General features: G+C 40.8%; 1 long non-coding RNA gene across 2 annotated transcripts; it reads left to right on the forward strand.

Annotated features, from left to right (window-relative positions):
- The first annotated feature begins 583 nt into the window (after positions 1-583).
- Positions 584-13,159, forward strand: LOC126546878 (uncharacterized). Of its 2 annotated transcripts, XR_007602625.3 has the most exons (4): positions 584-751; positions 2,275-2,310; positions 4,942-5,146; positions 7,860-13,159. It is a non-coding gene; the product is annotated as an uncharacterized lncRNA (long non-coding RNA). The 2 variants fall into 2 exon arrangements; XR_011895418.1 differs by lacking the exons at positions 584-751; positions 2,275-2,310 and having other exon boundaries at positions 2,322-5,146.
- The last annotated feature ends 200 nt before the right edge of the window (positions 13,160-13,359 follow it).

Consider the following 13,359-nt stretch of genomic DNA (forward strand, 5'->3'; position numbering starts at 1 on the left):
CTCATATTTCACATGGAGGCCAAATTCCTTTCTGTGACCTAGACGGGGTGCTGGCGAATGTGTTCGGAATCTGCTCGGCCACCAAGCACAATCTGCGCTGCTATACGTTCTCGGTGACAAATCGCACAGCGCAGGAGCACACGCACAAATGTTTAAAGAATGGGACGACAGACCGCCCGCAGTTTTCCATGACGTCGAAATAAGAGGCACAAACAGCGACGTTTCTGTACTTTTCTGGTCAATAGTTCAGTTCGCATGGTTGCGGCACGCATTACTTTTTTTATTTTTTAAATCCAAACGACGAAAACTGTGCGCGCACAAATTAGCGCGGCGTTTGTGACGTTTGAATTTGGCGCCTTTTCCCGCGCATGCCATTAGCTCCGGCCGGTGCACTGCGTTACTGCGCTAAAGAAAGTAGTTCATCGAATAAGCGAAGCAAAAAACTTTTATACTCTTGCAAGTCGCAACAATTGTTCAATAATAACATGAAATTACATAATTTGTTATCCAATGGTACAATTTATGATAATATAAGCGTGTATTTGTATGTGTACATGTATGATTGCGCGTTTGCGCTGTTGATGCTCCGGCGAGTTCGTGCACGCAGTTTGCTTGAGAGTTTCCTGCGTTTTCTGAGTTCTTTGTGTGCTTCGCTGTGACATCTTTGGAATATTCCTGCGTGTTGCTCGCTTTTTATGGACTTGTTGCCTCGAAGATCGCCATGATCGCCTCCGACTCAGCGACATCAAGGGTGAGTGAGTGTTTCGAATTCCCCTTGTTCGTCCATTGCGACGCGGTGAACGGAAGCGGGGAAATGATTTCAGCGCTTGTGCGTGTCTTCCGCGCGCCTCTTTTCTAGTTTTCATTCCTAGTACTATCCTTCCGTTGCGAGAATGGGTTGTACAGCACTAGATTTGTGGTAGATAACGTGGAGTTTTGTCCTGGTTTAACTCTACACTCCGCTTGTGGTGACGTAAGGCAGCTATGTGGTGCCACCTAAAACAGGGCATGTTGTACGCCATGATTTCTGATACGGTGTTCGAGCACCGATTGAGTTAGCCTTATTAATGAGCGCAAAACAATGCGACGTGAAACCATCCGATCTGTACTGTAATCGAAGATAATTCGTTTGCGCCACGCTAGTACAAGGCGTGTGAGCGAGCCTTCAGCAAAAAGGGGGGGGGGGGGGGGGGTGCGGTGTGATTGGCGAAAGTGTATTCTGTTGCGCTGTTCCCTTCAGGATCGAGTGACTCCGCGGTGCTTCAAGGCCACTATCTGACACGCCGTGCGGCCGATGTTCGCGCGATCGGAAAACACAGAGGAGGCTGTCGCGCAATAATAATAAAGAATTTCAAGGGTGTACATGCGATACGTGAGATACAATAGGGGTGATGCCACAGAGTGCTGCGAAATCATCGAGTTATACGCCTTGCCAACCGCGTGCGTTTTGTTTTCCCCCAGGTCGGGCGCATTCAACTTCATTTTTTCATCTTCGTCCGTCGCCATCGAGTGCTTCGCCCAAACGGCTTCGCGTAGGCGCTCTTTGTATTCACGGAAAGGCAGATTTCATGGCACTCCAGGTCCTACAACATTCAAAATAATGTAATTTCGTGAAATTGCAGCTTTTCGCACTTCAGTAACTGATTTAACAATAGTTTTAAAATCAGTAAAGGAACGAGATGCCTGGCATATCTGCGTTGTCGTCCCACTGTGTTTCGAGGCGGCATGTATACGTTATCGGCAACATAAACATCAATAATTAGCATTGTTTCTTGTGACCATAGAAGTAGCTAGTTATGTCGAAAAGCTATTTTTGCTTTGAATCAGAGCACTATAGAGTGAACAGATTAAAAGGGGAGCGCATCGTTGTGAACTAAATCACGACGCTTTGCCACAAGCTTGGAATAATGCTTTGTCAAAAGAGCAGTTCTGTGAAATTCTTTCTTTGAGAGTAAGCAAAACTTCAGTAGCATCAGGTAGACGAGGAGTAAAAGAATGTAACACTGGTTTTATATGAAGGAGCTGCCTTTAATATGGGGCCATAACAGTTAACTAGATGCGTGGAAATAATGTTTAAAGGAACTAGAGGAATGTGAAATAAATTTTTTGACAAGCTCACACTGCCATTGGCAAGAGCGGCCACACTTTAGTGTATTCAATGACTAGTCATTTGTATCCGTCCATTTATGTCAGCCTAATGGTCCATGTAGCTCTTTTGATTGTCGCTTTCGCTGCATCGTGGCCTCACGTTTTAATAGTGACATCTTTTTTCAGATTCAAAATGAGCTGGGAGAGGCCCGAGCTGGAACGGTAAAAGTGAATTCTTTGGCCATCCATTCTGTAGCGTCACGATGATCAAATACAGTGATACCGTGAAAATGTATTGCAGGAAGCAGAAAAAACAACAACATTGCTGATGCAACTGCAACGCATTTGCTCCAGTGATCAATTGGTGTAGAGTGCCTTCATTAGGAGACATGGTGCCTTTAAGCACTCAGCTTAAAGACTTTGCAACTGCACCGGGACTGGGAGTGAATTTCATTGTCACTTGTGAACATATTAAACGTGGAATGTGCCTTTTTCAGTGTATATGCCTGATATGAGAGGGGCGTTCAGAAACTTAGTGTGGACATTAGTGGTCTGCATGAGTGCACATCTTTCTAGTTTTACCAGAACGAAGGTATTATAACCTATGTCATACAGCAGTGCACAGCTAGAGGTATCAAACCAGAACAGCAGCACCCTTTGAGAAAGTTGGCTGAAGAACGAGCAGTGATCGGGGCTTTCTGCATTTCAAGGGCCAAATTCCAAAAAGATTGATGCCGAGCTGGACGGTGTGAAGTGCCGGTCACCACATGCTGTAGCCAGCATGGCATTTTTAATCTCCTTGGCATTATGTCTCGTTAAGATACAGAAATTGCATCACTGCTCATAAAGAAATTGGAAATTGGGAGATTGAGGGGAAGTGGAAGGGCTCCCCTCTGGAGCAGCCAGTGCATGCCCTTTGCTATACTGATAATCCTACCTTAATGAGAACCAGTGATGCATGCTAACCTATTACGCAGCCAAGTGCATTCCTTGTTTTGTATTAAGGGGACACTAATGACACCTTAAATGAATTTAAAATAAAGCATCGTCTTAAATAACTACTTCTGTAACTTTCTTGGTAGTTGTTTGATTATTAGAGAAAATAAAGCTCAAAGTTAAATTTTCTGAGTATCGCCCAAAAATCTTTGTGCTGACACCTCATTGTCACATCATGGATTCCAAGTATTTTTTCAAACTTGGGCTGTATTGGTTCTGTAAAAGTTCCTGATGCTTTTTATTTTGGGTTTTTGGAATACGATGAAGAACATCTTTATTTGTAAAAAAAATTGCTACACCTCAACAGACATCATCAAAATCCATGACGTCACAGCAAGCGGGTGTGGTAACTTCAAGGCAGCACTGCCACCAATCTTTCCTCTTGCTGCTTTTACAGTTTACTCAGCCTCTTGTCACGGTATGAGTGAATCTTTTGAATTGTAGGAACTAAAATAATTTTTCTCTTTAGTGCTTTCATGCCGTAGTTGCTTAGGGGTGTTGGCACAGCTCCGCTAAGCACGAGGTCACAGGATCAAACAGACGCATTTTGATGGAGGTGAAATACAAAACTGCCCAGGTACCTTGCAGCCTGATTTGGTAAAAATTAGTCCAGAGTTCCCCACTAAGGCGTGCCTAAACATCAGATTGTCGTTTTGGCACTTAAAACGCCAGAATTTAATTAATTTTATTTTGCGTTAGTGCTCCTTTAAGCTGTAGAATTCATGATCTTTGCAAAAACTCATGCTCAAAGTATTCTCCATAAAGATTAAATAAACAGTAGATATAAGTGTCTATTTATATTTTGAATTGTGGTGATACGTGATGACTATTAGAACGGTGGTACAACGAGACAGACAGAATTGTAATACAGTGTATGACGGCACGATGATGCACATCGAGGAAATGACTGAGTTTCCCTAGAGGTCCCTGACATGGACATCAACTGACTGTCCACAAACTTCTGAGTTCACTCCGTGATCTTGTGCAGCCTGTGCTTTGCGAGTTGATTAATTTAATTGAGGTGGTGGTTGGCACATACTGTCCTTGCAGCTTATGTACATTTCATACAGTGGAGTGGAATCTCACATATTACTTCTGCAGCACAGCAAGCTAACGTGACGTGTAGTGGTAATCTTAGTAATGATCGACAATCATGTCCCTCTTTGAGCTCCTACTGCTGCTTGCCAACACAAGCAGCAGCAGTTGCCCAAGATAGCGGGAAGGAGATTCATTGAAAAGTGGCATATGCCCAGGGTCGCATACCCAGTCACCCAAGCTGTTCCAACGGTTGATTTTGAACTCTTCCCTCAACATAGCAGCCCAATCTCCCCATTAGACCATGGACTACCTATTGACACAAATGGATGGGAAAATAGAGACAAACACCTGAAAATATGAAGTATCCTAAGAATGGTAATCACAATAAATAGTACTAGATGTGCATTAGCGCAAGCTCTTGGGCCAGTTGGTGCATGATGAACTTGAAAAAGGGGGGCGCCAGCAAAACAAAGGACGCACACACACGTAAAAGGCGTTAGACAGGGACAGACGCTGGTCCGTCCCAACGTCCGTCCGTGTCTAATGCCGTTTCCTTGTCTGCGTGTCATTTGTGTTTCGCTGGTACTCCCCCTTTTCAAGTACTAGATGTTTGGATACTTTGGTTTATTATTCTTGTTTGTGCTGGATTGTTTTTCTGAAACATGTGGCGTCCAGACAGCATAAGAAGCTTGTAAGAAGTCAAGTTTAGCAATCCAGATTTGCAACAGGTACTTTTGTAATTTATTTGCAGTAGGGCTGTTGTGTGAATGTGCTTGAAAGGCTTAAAACTGTTTTGCTAACATTTACTTAAACATGCAGGTTCACATAGGTTGAAGGAGTGCACATTGAGAAGGTTATCCTGGCACAGTTTACCATGGCCTGCCATGGTGGACCAGGAAAGTTTGCAAGGGCCTTGCTTCACCATGTGTTCACAGAGGAGGAGCTCATGGGCCATTTGGGCTTTGGAAATAACACCAAGGGGCAAAAAAGGCTCTTGACCCCACCAGGGTCAGTGCTGTTATAGGCAAGTACCATATATCCTTTCTGGTTGCATTTTTACATTCACATTTTTTTCTAACATTATGAACTTGCCATTGGCATAACAAACGACTTTCAAGTAGCCCGTGTGTGCAGTTGTGTGCGACAATCGCCTACTATTTGGAATGACTGTTCGTACGATCTTAAGTGCGTAATGCCGCCATACTCAAATGCTTCTAAAATTTAAAAGCTGCCTTCACTGCTGAAAGTTTTTAGTGGCTCCACCACATAAAATGAGCTGCATTTGCGCATTAGCAGTGTTACTTGGCTGTCATTGCAAGGAATAGTTGTCTGTGAAGCACGCTCCAAATCTATTGGCATGGAGGACATGTTTAGTTAGCCTGAAAATGTTATTCTAATACGCGAATTGCGGAGAGGGTATGCTCAAGTGTGGTTACTGCTCAGCTCGAGCAGGAGCATGTTCACCAAATTGCAAAAGTCAAAACAGCTCTCCAGGTTCTGAGATGTGAAACAGTAGTTTCACCAATTTTAACAGACCACATCGAATTAAGGTTGCTCCTATATTGAAGGAGGTCCATGTGATGCCAGACAGCAGCCTTTTAGCAGAGGGAACCTGAGTGGTGTGGCAATTTTCTTTTGGTTGTTTCAATCAAAGAAACAACAGGGACAGAGTTGCAAGCATTGCTGTCAACAGTACTACGTTTAGTGGGCGCTTACTCATTCTAAGCACTTAACCTATGACTCGTATTTATTAACGCACACTTTATCACTTTGTATTCTAAGATATGAAAAAAAATATTTGTGTATTCTAAGATATGAAAAAAATATTTATGTGGCTTTTCCCCTTATACTTCAATAAATTGAGAATAGGCTCTTGGGGCCTAATGTATAAAGCTTCTTACAGACCATCGGACATGTCCACTACTCCCATTCTGAAATTGTTAGAATTGATTCCTGCTTCCTTACTTCACCTACCTGTTAACAGGGTTATTATGAACCATTGCCAAGTAGATTATGGGCCTAAATTAATCAAAAAGATGAATGGGCTTTTCTGTCGCTCTTGTTTAGTCCGTTGAGGATCTCATTTTGGGGAGACATATGCCTCTCTAATTTAGGAGTTATATATTTTTTGTGGTGTGCAAATGCTCAAAACTTTCGAATTGAATAGTGTCCTATTCAATTTAGTCTTTGAATGGTCACTATTTGTAAATGCGAGTATTCTAATATTTCGAAACACCAATAAAACATGAAATTTGAGCCAAAGTACGGTAAGTTTTCACCTCCAATAACATAGTGTAGACATAAAACGTAACAACTTGTAATAGGAGACCAGGCTACGTTACTTCAGTAGCTGTACTTTAGAGGCTGTACAGCAATCATTTATGCTTACTGAAGAGTCCTGTGCATGTGAAGAAACTTTCTGCTGCTCCATTTGTGCTTTTAATAAACAGCTTTTCATAACATAACAATGACAGAAACTTGCTAACTTTAATAATACTAGGATGTGAGCCTCATCTTACATTAATTGTGATATCAGCTGTTCATTATTCAGAAACTATCCATTATTTGATTTGCTTCTAGCATTATTCGGTTCAGCCTCAAAAATCACTTTTCGCGCACCCTTAATATTTTTATTGCAGATTTAAGTTCTTCAGAGTGACATTCCGAGAAAATAAACTGGTAAATAATATTTTTAAATAACAATAAAGTGGCAATACCATTTCAGTATTTGCAGTTTTACATGTTTTATTTTTTTATGCAGGATAAAGCAGCATAATTTTTTTGTGTAATGAAACTTACAAAAAACTTGTGGCAACACTCCCAAATTACTGCAATGACAGACACCAAGGAGCTAGGTGAAAAACCAGTTTTGGAGAAACCCAAGGAGCGACAGCACTATAAGAATATTTTCTAGAAGTCTCAGAAGGTTGCAGCACCTCCAGTGGGATGCTAGGCAACACTTTGTTCTGAAAAGGCAAATTTTTTTTAGAACGTTCCATCACAGCCACAGATGTACGGCAGTGAAACCTAAAAGGGTTAAAGAAGTCAGTCCTATTGCATATGGCTCTTAAAAGACGGCATTTCTTCGTCTCTGTCACATTCTGCATGTGTCATGCTAAGCAGCTTGGTGCACTACACGGAATCCTCATTATAACAGTAATTCAGTCGTCGAGGCAGAAAACATACTTCACTGTAAGCAGTGTCTTCTGTAATGTAGAAAGTCTTAAGTCATTGTAAAGCGAGAAGTACATTCCGATTGCATGTGAACTCAGGAAACCTAACATCAAATGAAGCTACACTCAGTTGTAGTGACATGACAGTATTGTATTTGGAGCATGGAAAAGCACAGTGAAGTGCAGCAAATTTGAATTATGAAAGTTACAATAAATAATTTTAGTTGTCAGTTCAGGTTTATTTATGAACGACATGAATTTGTTTCACCATTTTGTTTCTCAGCAAGCAAAGCTCACATCTTTGACATTGAGGATATTCATAAAGTTATTTTGCTACAGTGTTTTGTTCCTCTTTGCCCTTTCCTGCATTTGACACTTAGTGGAGTCCTGTGCCGCACTGAATAAATTTAAATGGTCATGCTGTAAAGCTGTACCCGTGGAAAGTTGGACTAAAGCAACACAAGTATATAAATCAATTTCGTTATAACGAGGGCAGATTGCATGCCATTCTTTTGCATGTGGAAGTTGCTTTTTAAAACTTGTTCTGGCTTCTTGTTTTTGCAGGCTTCACGTGTCGCAAATTGCCTGGTACCAACATGCCCTATGTAAAGAACTGTGGCCTCGCTTCTCACATGGGACCAATAACCTCTCAAGAGCCCAAGTTGGACAGCTCAAACCAAAACACAAGTGTTGTGCTTTTGTAACTCTCGACATTTTTATGTTCTGTGTTAGTCTCCTGAAGGGCCCAATTTGGATTTCTCAAATGAGCTTACAAATGTTGTGCCTTTCTATGCCTTCACATTTTTATGTTAATTTTATTTATGTTAATTATGCTAGTCTCCTGAGAAGTCCACATTGGATTGCTCAATCCAGAATACAAGTGCTGTGCTTTGTTATAGTTCACTACATTTTTATGTTAGTTTTTGATATGGTTCTAGTAAGGAAAGTGTTTCCTTATTAATATATTTTTTAAGTATCTTAAGCCATTTCATGCCAAACCACCCAATTTTGTCAAGCACTGTTCCATTATGGCAAACCATTTCAAGTTTGCTTGATTTTGAGTAGGTACAATGAGAAAATTTGCTTTCGTACATACACTTGGGTCATTCCAGGGCAACCAGCCAACGTTTTTTTGACCATCACAGATATAGTTGAAGCTCCAAATTCTTGCTCCCCATTTATTTTCCTTCGCAAAAATTTTTTTGAACTTTGGCAAAAATTTATTGTTCTTGCCCAGCTAAGCTAGAAGGCACTGATACACGTTTCTTCTGAAAGGGAAATTGTATGATTCAAATATTCAGATGGTGTTCATGTCAAGAGACTGAAGTGGTGTGAGTGCCAAAATTTGCAAAGGTTGAATTTTCTTCTAACGTAGGGAAATACAGAAGGCACAAAATAAATATAAAATCAGACTGGTTGACTTGGTATAGCTGCAAAATATTTCAAGCCTTGGAGGTTCAGTTGATCAGCTAAAAAACTGTAAAGTTCACATTTTTTGCGAAAAGCTTCGTGTTGAAGGTAAAAAAATTAGCTTTGGTGGTTGGCACAAAAGTATATGTCGCCCATCGTTACACAGCCCTACATGTCTGCTATACATGTGACAAGTAACAAAAAGGTATTATTCTTTAAGTGCAATAAATTATTTTTTATAATGTTCATTTGTGGATCACACATACAGCATAAATATATGAAGCCATGTCATCTAGTAAGGAAATATTGTTAATATAATTAGCCACAAGAACTATTCAACAAACTGACTGCCTTTTTTATCATTGCGAAGGCAGGTGACGTCTAGCACTGCAGCTGCAGTCTCAATTCGTATTTTTTTAACATGAACGCAAGAAGTGGTTGCCAATGGTGTCTGACTGCATCAGACTAAACATGGCACATATGACTTTTATAGATGAGCATGTTCCGGCTCTGAAACAGTGGTAGCAAACAACACCACAAGAATTTGTTCGTACTCATGTAGGTTTTCAGTCCTAATTATGAAGGTGTTTTCTACTTGCATCGTCATTGGGCTTCAGGGAGCAGGGCACAAAGTGTCCTGCTCCCTCTATGTTGCATTGCACTGCGACATGCCCTTTAAAATGCTTTGTATAAACAATATCAGCGCTCTTTCTGGATTTACTATCTACATAATAGCTGATATTTCTTTTTGTAAACTGCACGAACCATATCTTTCAGCACTGCAGGATTCCCTCACGTATTTAATACGTACGAGGTCTGTTAGAAAAGTATTTGACCTTTTTTTGCGAACACCTGATGAATATGTAACAAGTGCGTTTTCATCAGCCGCCCTTGAACCTTTGTGCGCATGCACGAATTTTTTCCTGCCTGCCAATAGCGTGACTTGCTGGGACGCAGCATGTGAATGAGGTAGTACACAGTGCTCTCGTCAGTTTTTTATTGCAAGGAAAATGGCGGAGTGACTGGAGCAGTGCTACTGCATCAAATTTTGCCAGAAACTTGGCGACAGCCAAGTGGAAACCATTCCGAAGATTCAGACTGCTTTTGGTGACTATGCTATGAGCAGCACACAGATTAAGGAGTGGTACAACCAGTTTAAAGACGGCCACGCATCGGTGGAGAGCGAGCCACGCTCCAGTCGGCCATCAACATGCCGAAATGACCAGGTCATTGCCGAAGTGAACCCCGTGGTGATGCGGGACTGTCGTGTGACTATCCAAGAAATTGTGGAAGAGGTGGGCATCAGCACATTTTATCCACATTCCATTATCACTGAAGATTTGGCCATGAAGAGAGTTGTACCGAAATTCGTTCCCAAGCTGCTCATGGTGGAGCTAAAGCAACTTCGTGTTGAAGTCTCACAGACATGCTGGATTCCACAAACAGTGACCCCAACTTCATGAACGCCATAATCACTGGTGACAAGTCTTGGGGGTATGTTTACGACCCGGAAACCAAATCCCAGTCATTACAGTGGAAGCATTCCATGTCACCAACCAAAGACCGCTAAGTGCGCATCAACGTTAAAGTGTTGCTGATTGCTTTCTTTGACTCCCGCAGTATGGTACACCACGGGTACGCACCACAGGGTCAAACAATCACTAAAGACTACTACAGGGATGTCCTCCATGGCCTATGTGATGCTGTGTGGCGCAAGATACCGAAGTTGTCAACAGGAAATTGGCGCATCCATGACGACAATGCTTTTCTCGCACTTGATTCAGACTTTTTTGGCGAATAACCAGAATCCTGTAGTTCAACAGGCTCCTTACTCGCCTGATGTGGCCGCCTGCGACTTCTGGCTGTTTCCCAAAATCAAGAGGCTATTGAAAGAAGCGCGATTTCAGACAAGAGAAGACATTATGGCTGCAACGACAGCTGAGCTAAACTCCGTTCGGAAAGAGGCCTTCTCGGAATGCTTCTAACAATGGCAGCACTGCTGGGAGAAGTGACTGGAGTCCCAAGGAGACTACTTTGAGGGTGATTAGGTTTGCAACGCTCCAGTTATGCCAGTTTTATTTTTTTTCAGCCAAAGGTCAGATACTTTTCTAACAGACCTCGTATTGATAGTTTATGTTCAATGGCTGTATGGTTTACCTGGCCCACACCTAACACAAGCCTCGTTGCGTTAGAGCATGTGGCCCTTGGCAATAAAATGCAGACCCTAACACCGCTTCTCTGTCATCTGTGTGGAGACAAAGCCAGCTTTGTCGTGTGCATTCCCAGCCGGCAAGCTGTGTGCACATCTGAGAAAAGTCTGTGCTGACAAAATTTCAAAAAAGAATTTCTCGCATTTAAAAATAATGCCTTCTTTAACTTCACACATGCATAGCAGACATGTAGAGCTATCCAATAATGTATCACATATTTTTTGGCCAACTACGAAAGCTGTTTTTTCCTTCAACATGAAGCTTCTTGCAAAAGATTAGAATTTGTTTTTTTTTACAGGCGATTAGCTGAACCTTCAAAGCTGCACATATTTTTTTGCTATACTATGTCACCTGGGCTACCATTCTGTATTTAAGTTCTGTCCTGTGAATTTTTCGTTACGAAAAAAAATCTAGCGGATTGCAATTTCTCATTTTTGCCGGTGCCAAAAGCAATTGAAGTATTCAAATATTCGAAAAATTGGCTATTTTGGCAGTTGCATCACTTCACCGTATTTCCATGCACACCATTTGAAGGCCTCGATCAATACAATGTGCATTTGAAAAAGAATGTTGATTGATGTCCTCTAGCTCAGCTGAGCAGGAAAACTAAACTGTCACCAAAATGCTACAAAATATCTGGCAAAAATTAATAAAAGTGGATAACGAGTTTTGAACTCTAGTAAACACATGGCAATGTTTCAGCTATATGTGTGGTGTCAAAAAAACACTGGTCGATTCGGCATGGAATCGCACACCTGCAAGTGCATCTGTGCCATTGTCAGAGTTCAGTAAAAACTGCATTTTACATAGCTTCGTAAACATGGTTTATTGCGATCTAAAATACATGTGTAAAAATTAATAGGTATAAGTTGGCTTAAATTTAAAATGCAACAAAAGATCTCCGGTAATGGCAATGATGTGCCTTTCATGTTTGCATGAAACCATATCTTTTTCTGAATTCTTTCGTTATTTTTTTGTGACAGTGAATAAAATTGAACTCACAAATGGAGTAACTTTGTTTTATTCCAGCACATCACTAATAGTTTTTTTTCATATAAAAATTTTAAGTAGTTAATATGAATAAGTCGCTTGATATGGAATGACCTGCGCAGGAACGTTATCATGGCAGAAAACGCAACTGTATCATGCAACAGCAATGCAGCATAATAAACTGCTCCCATAAGCATCACTTATTGTGATTGCCATATTTCAGAAGTATGTAAGGTTTACTGAAATTGGCACACGCCATTCAACCAACAAATAAGGATTGTACAGTGGTCCTTTTTCAGTTTTACAGATTTTTTTAAAGTTGTCTGTGCCAGGTAGCATAATTTTTGTTCTTGAGCTGGATTATTCAGAGGTGGACATTACTAGCACAAGAAATGGAAACATTAAACTGATTCTCATAAATTGATTAATTCACTTAAACATCACGGCACATATTTCAGTTTGCAAATTGTAGCCAGTGAGCTTGAAAGACATATTCACTTGAAATTAATTTCCAGGATGACACCAGTTGCGAGATTTTTTCATAAATGTGAGAGAAATACATGGGCATTCCGGTTACTTTTGTGCTTCAATGCATAACAGTACGTTTTGTTAACAAAAAAGTGCTACAGCAGTGCATTTCTACAGCCAGTTTGATGGCATGTGTCTCGTTACTGGTGTCATTCTGGAAGTTCGTTCTTAGTGCATACACCTTGTAAAATTACCGTCTACAATTCGTAAAAACTTTATTAGGAACTGAGTTTTTCTTAATCAGCTGACTATGGTGTCTTGATTTCTCATGCAAGTAATGTTTGGCACTCTGTATCTAGAATTGTGTTAGCTGCAACAGTCCGTGTTTAATAAATTCCATGAAACTTAAAGATAACCACCCTGCATATCAGGTCTCATTTGAGTGCTGTGGGCTCAAGCAAATCGTGCCATGGTAATAGTACCACTGGCTCCCTAATAGAGAAAGCAAGTACCTTTTTTGAGTGTTCTTATTGACAGTCATGTCAGTCTGCTTCTACATTTATTTATTTAGGTATTTATTTTTTTAAATTTATTTCTTTTGGGAAATGTGTTTTACTGGAGGGCCACACAGACTACACCTTCAGTATTCAATTTTGTTATGGTGTCAAGCTGCAGGAAGTTTGTACTGTGCAATAGTTTTTAAGAAGTTTCTGATGTTCTCAAACTACAAATGGTTGTACATTTACACAGATGTTTGGTTACAAATAAACAGTTCACCTAGAAAAATGGTTTTTGTCTGCATCAGTTCAGCACTCTTGATTTTGTGGAGGACCATTCACTCTGACAATTGAAAAAAGTGGCATAACAGTACTGCTAGCAGTTTTGCAATATGTTTTATTACAGGCAATCTAGGAGCATGTTTTGAGCCCAGGGTGACAGAGGCCTGCGATACAAAACGGCTGTATTTAAATTTTATCCCTATCCTC

Source organism: Dermacentor andersoni, chromosome 1 (assembly GCF_023375885.2).
Source record: "Dermacentor andersoni chromosome 1, qqDerAnde1_hic_scaffold, whole genome shotgun sequence".
NCBI lineage: Eukaryota > Metazoa > Arthropoda > Arachnida > Ixodida > Ixodidae > Dermacentor > Dermacentor andersoni.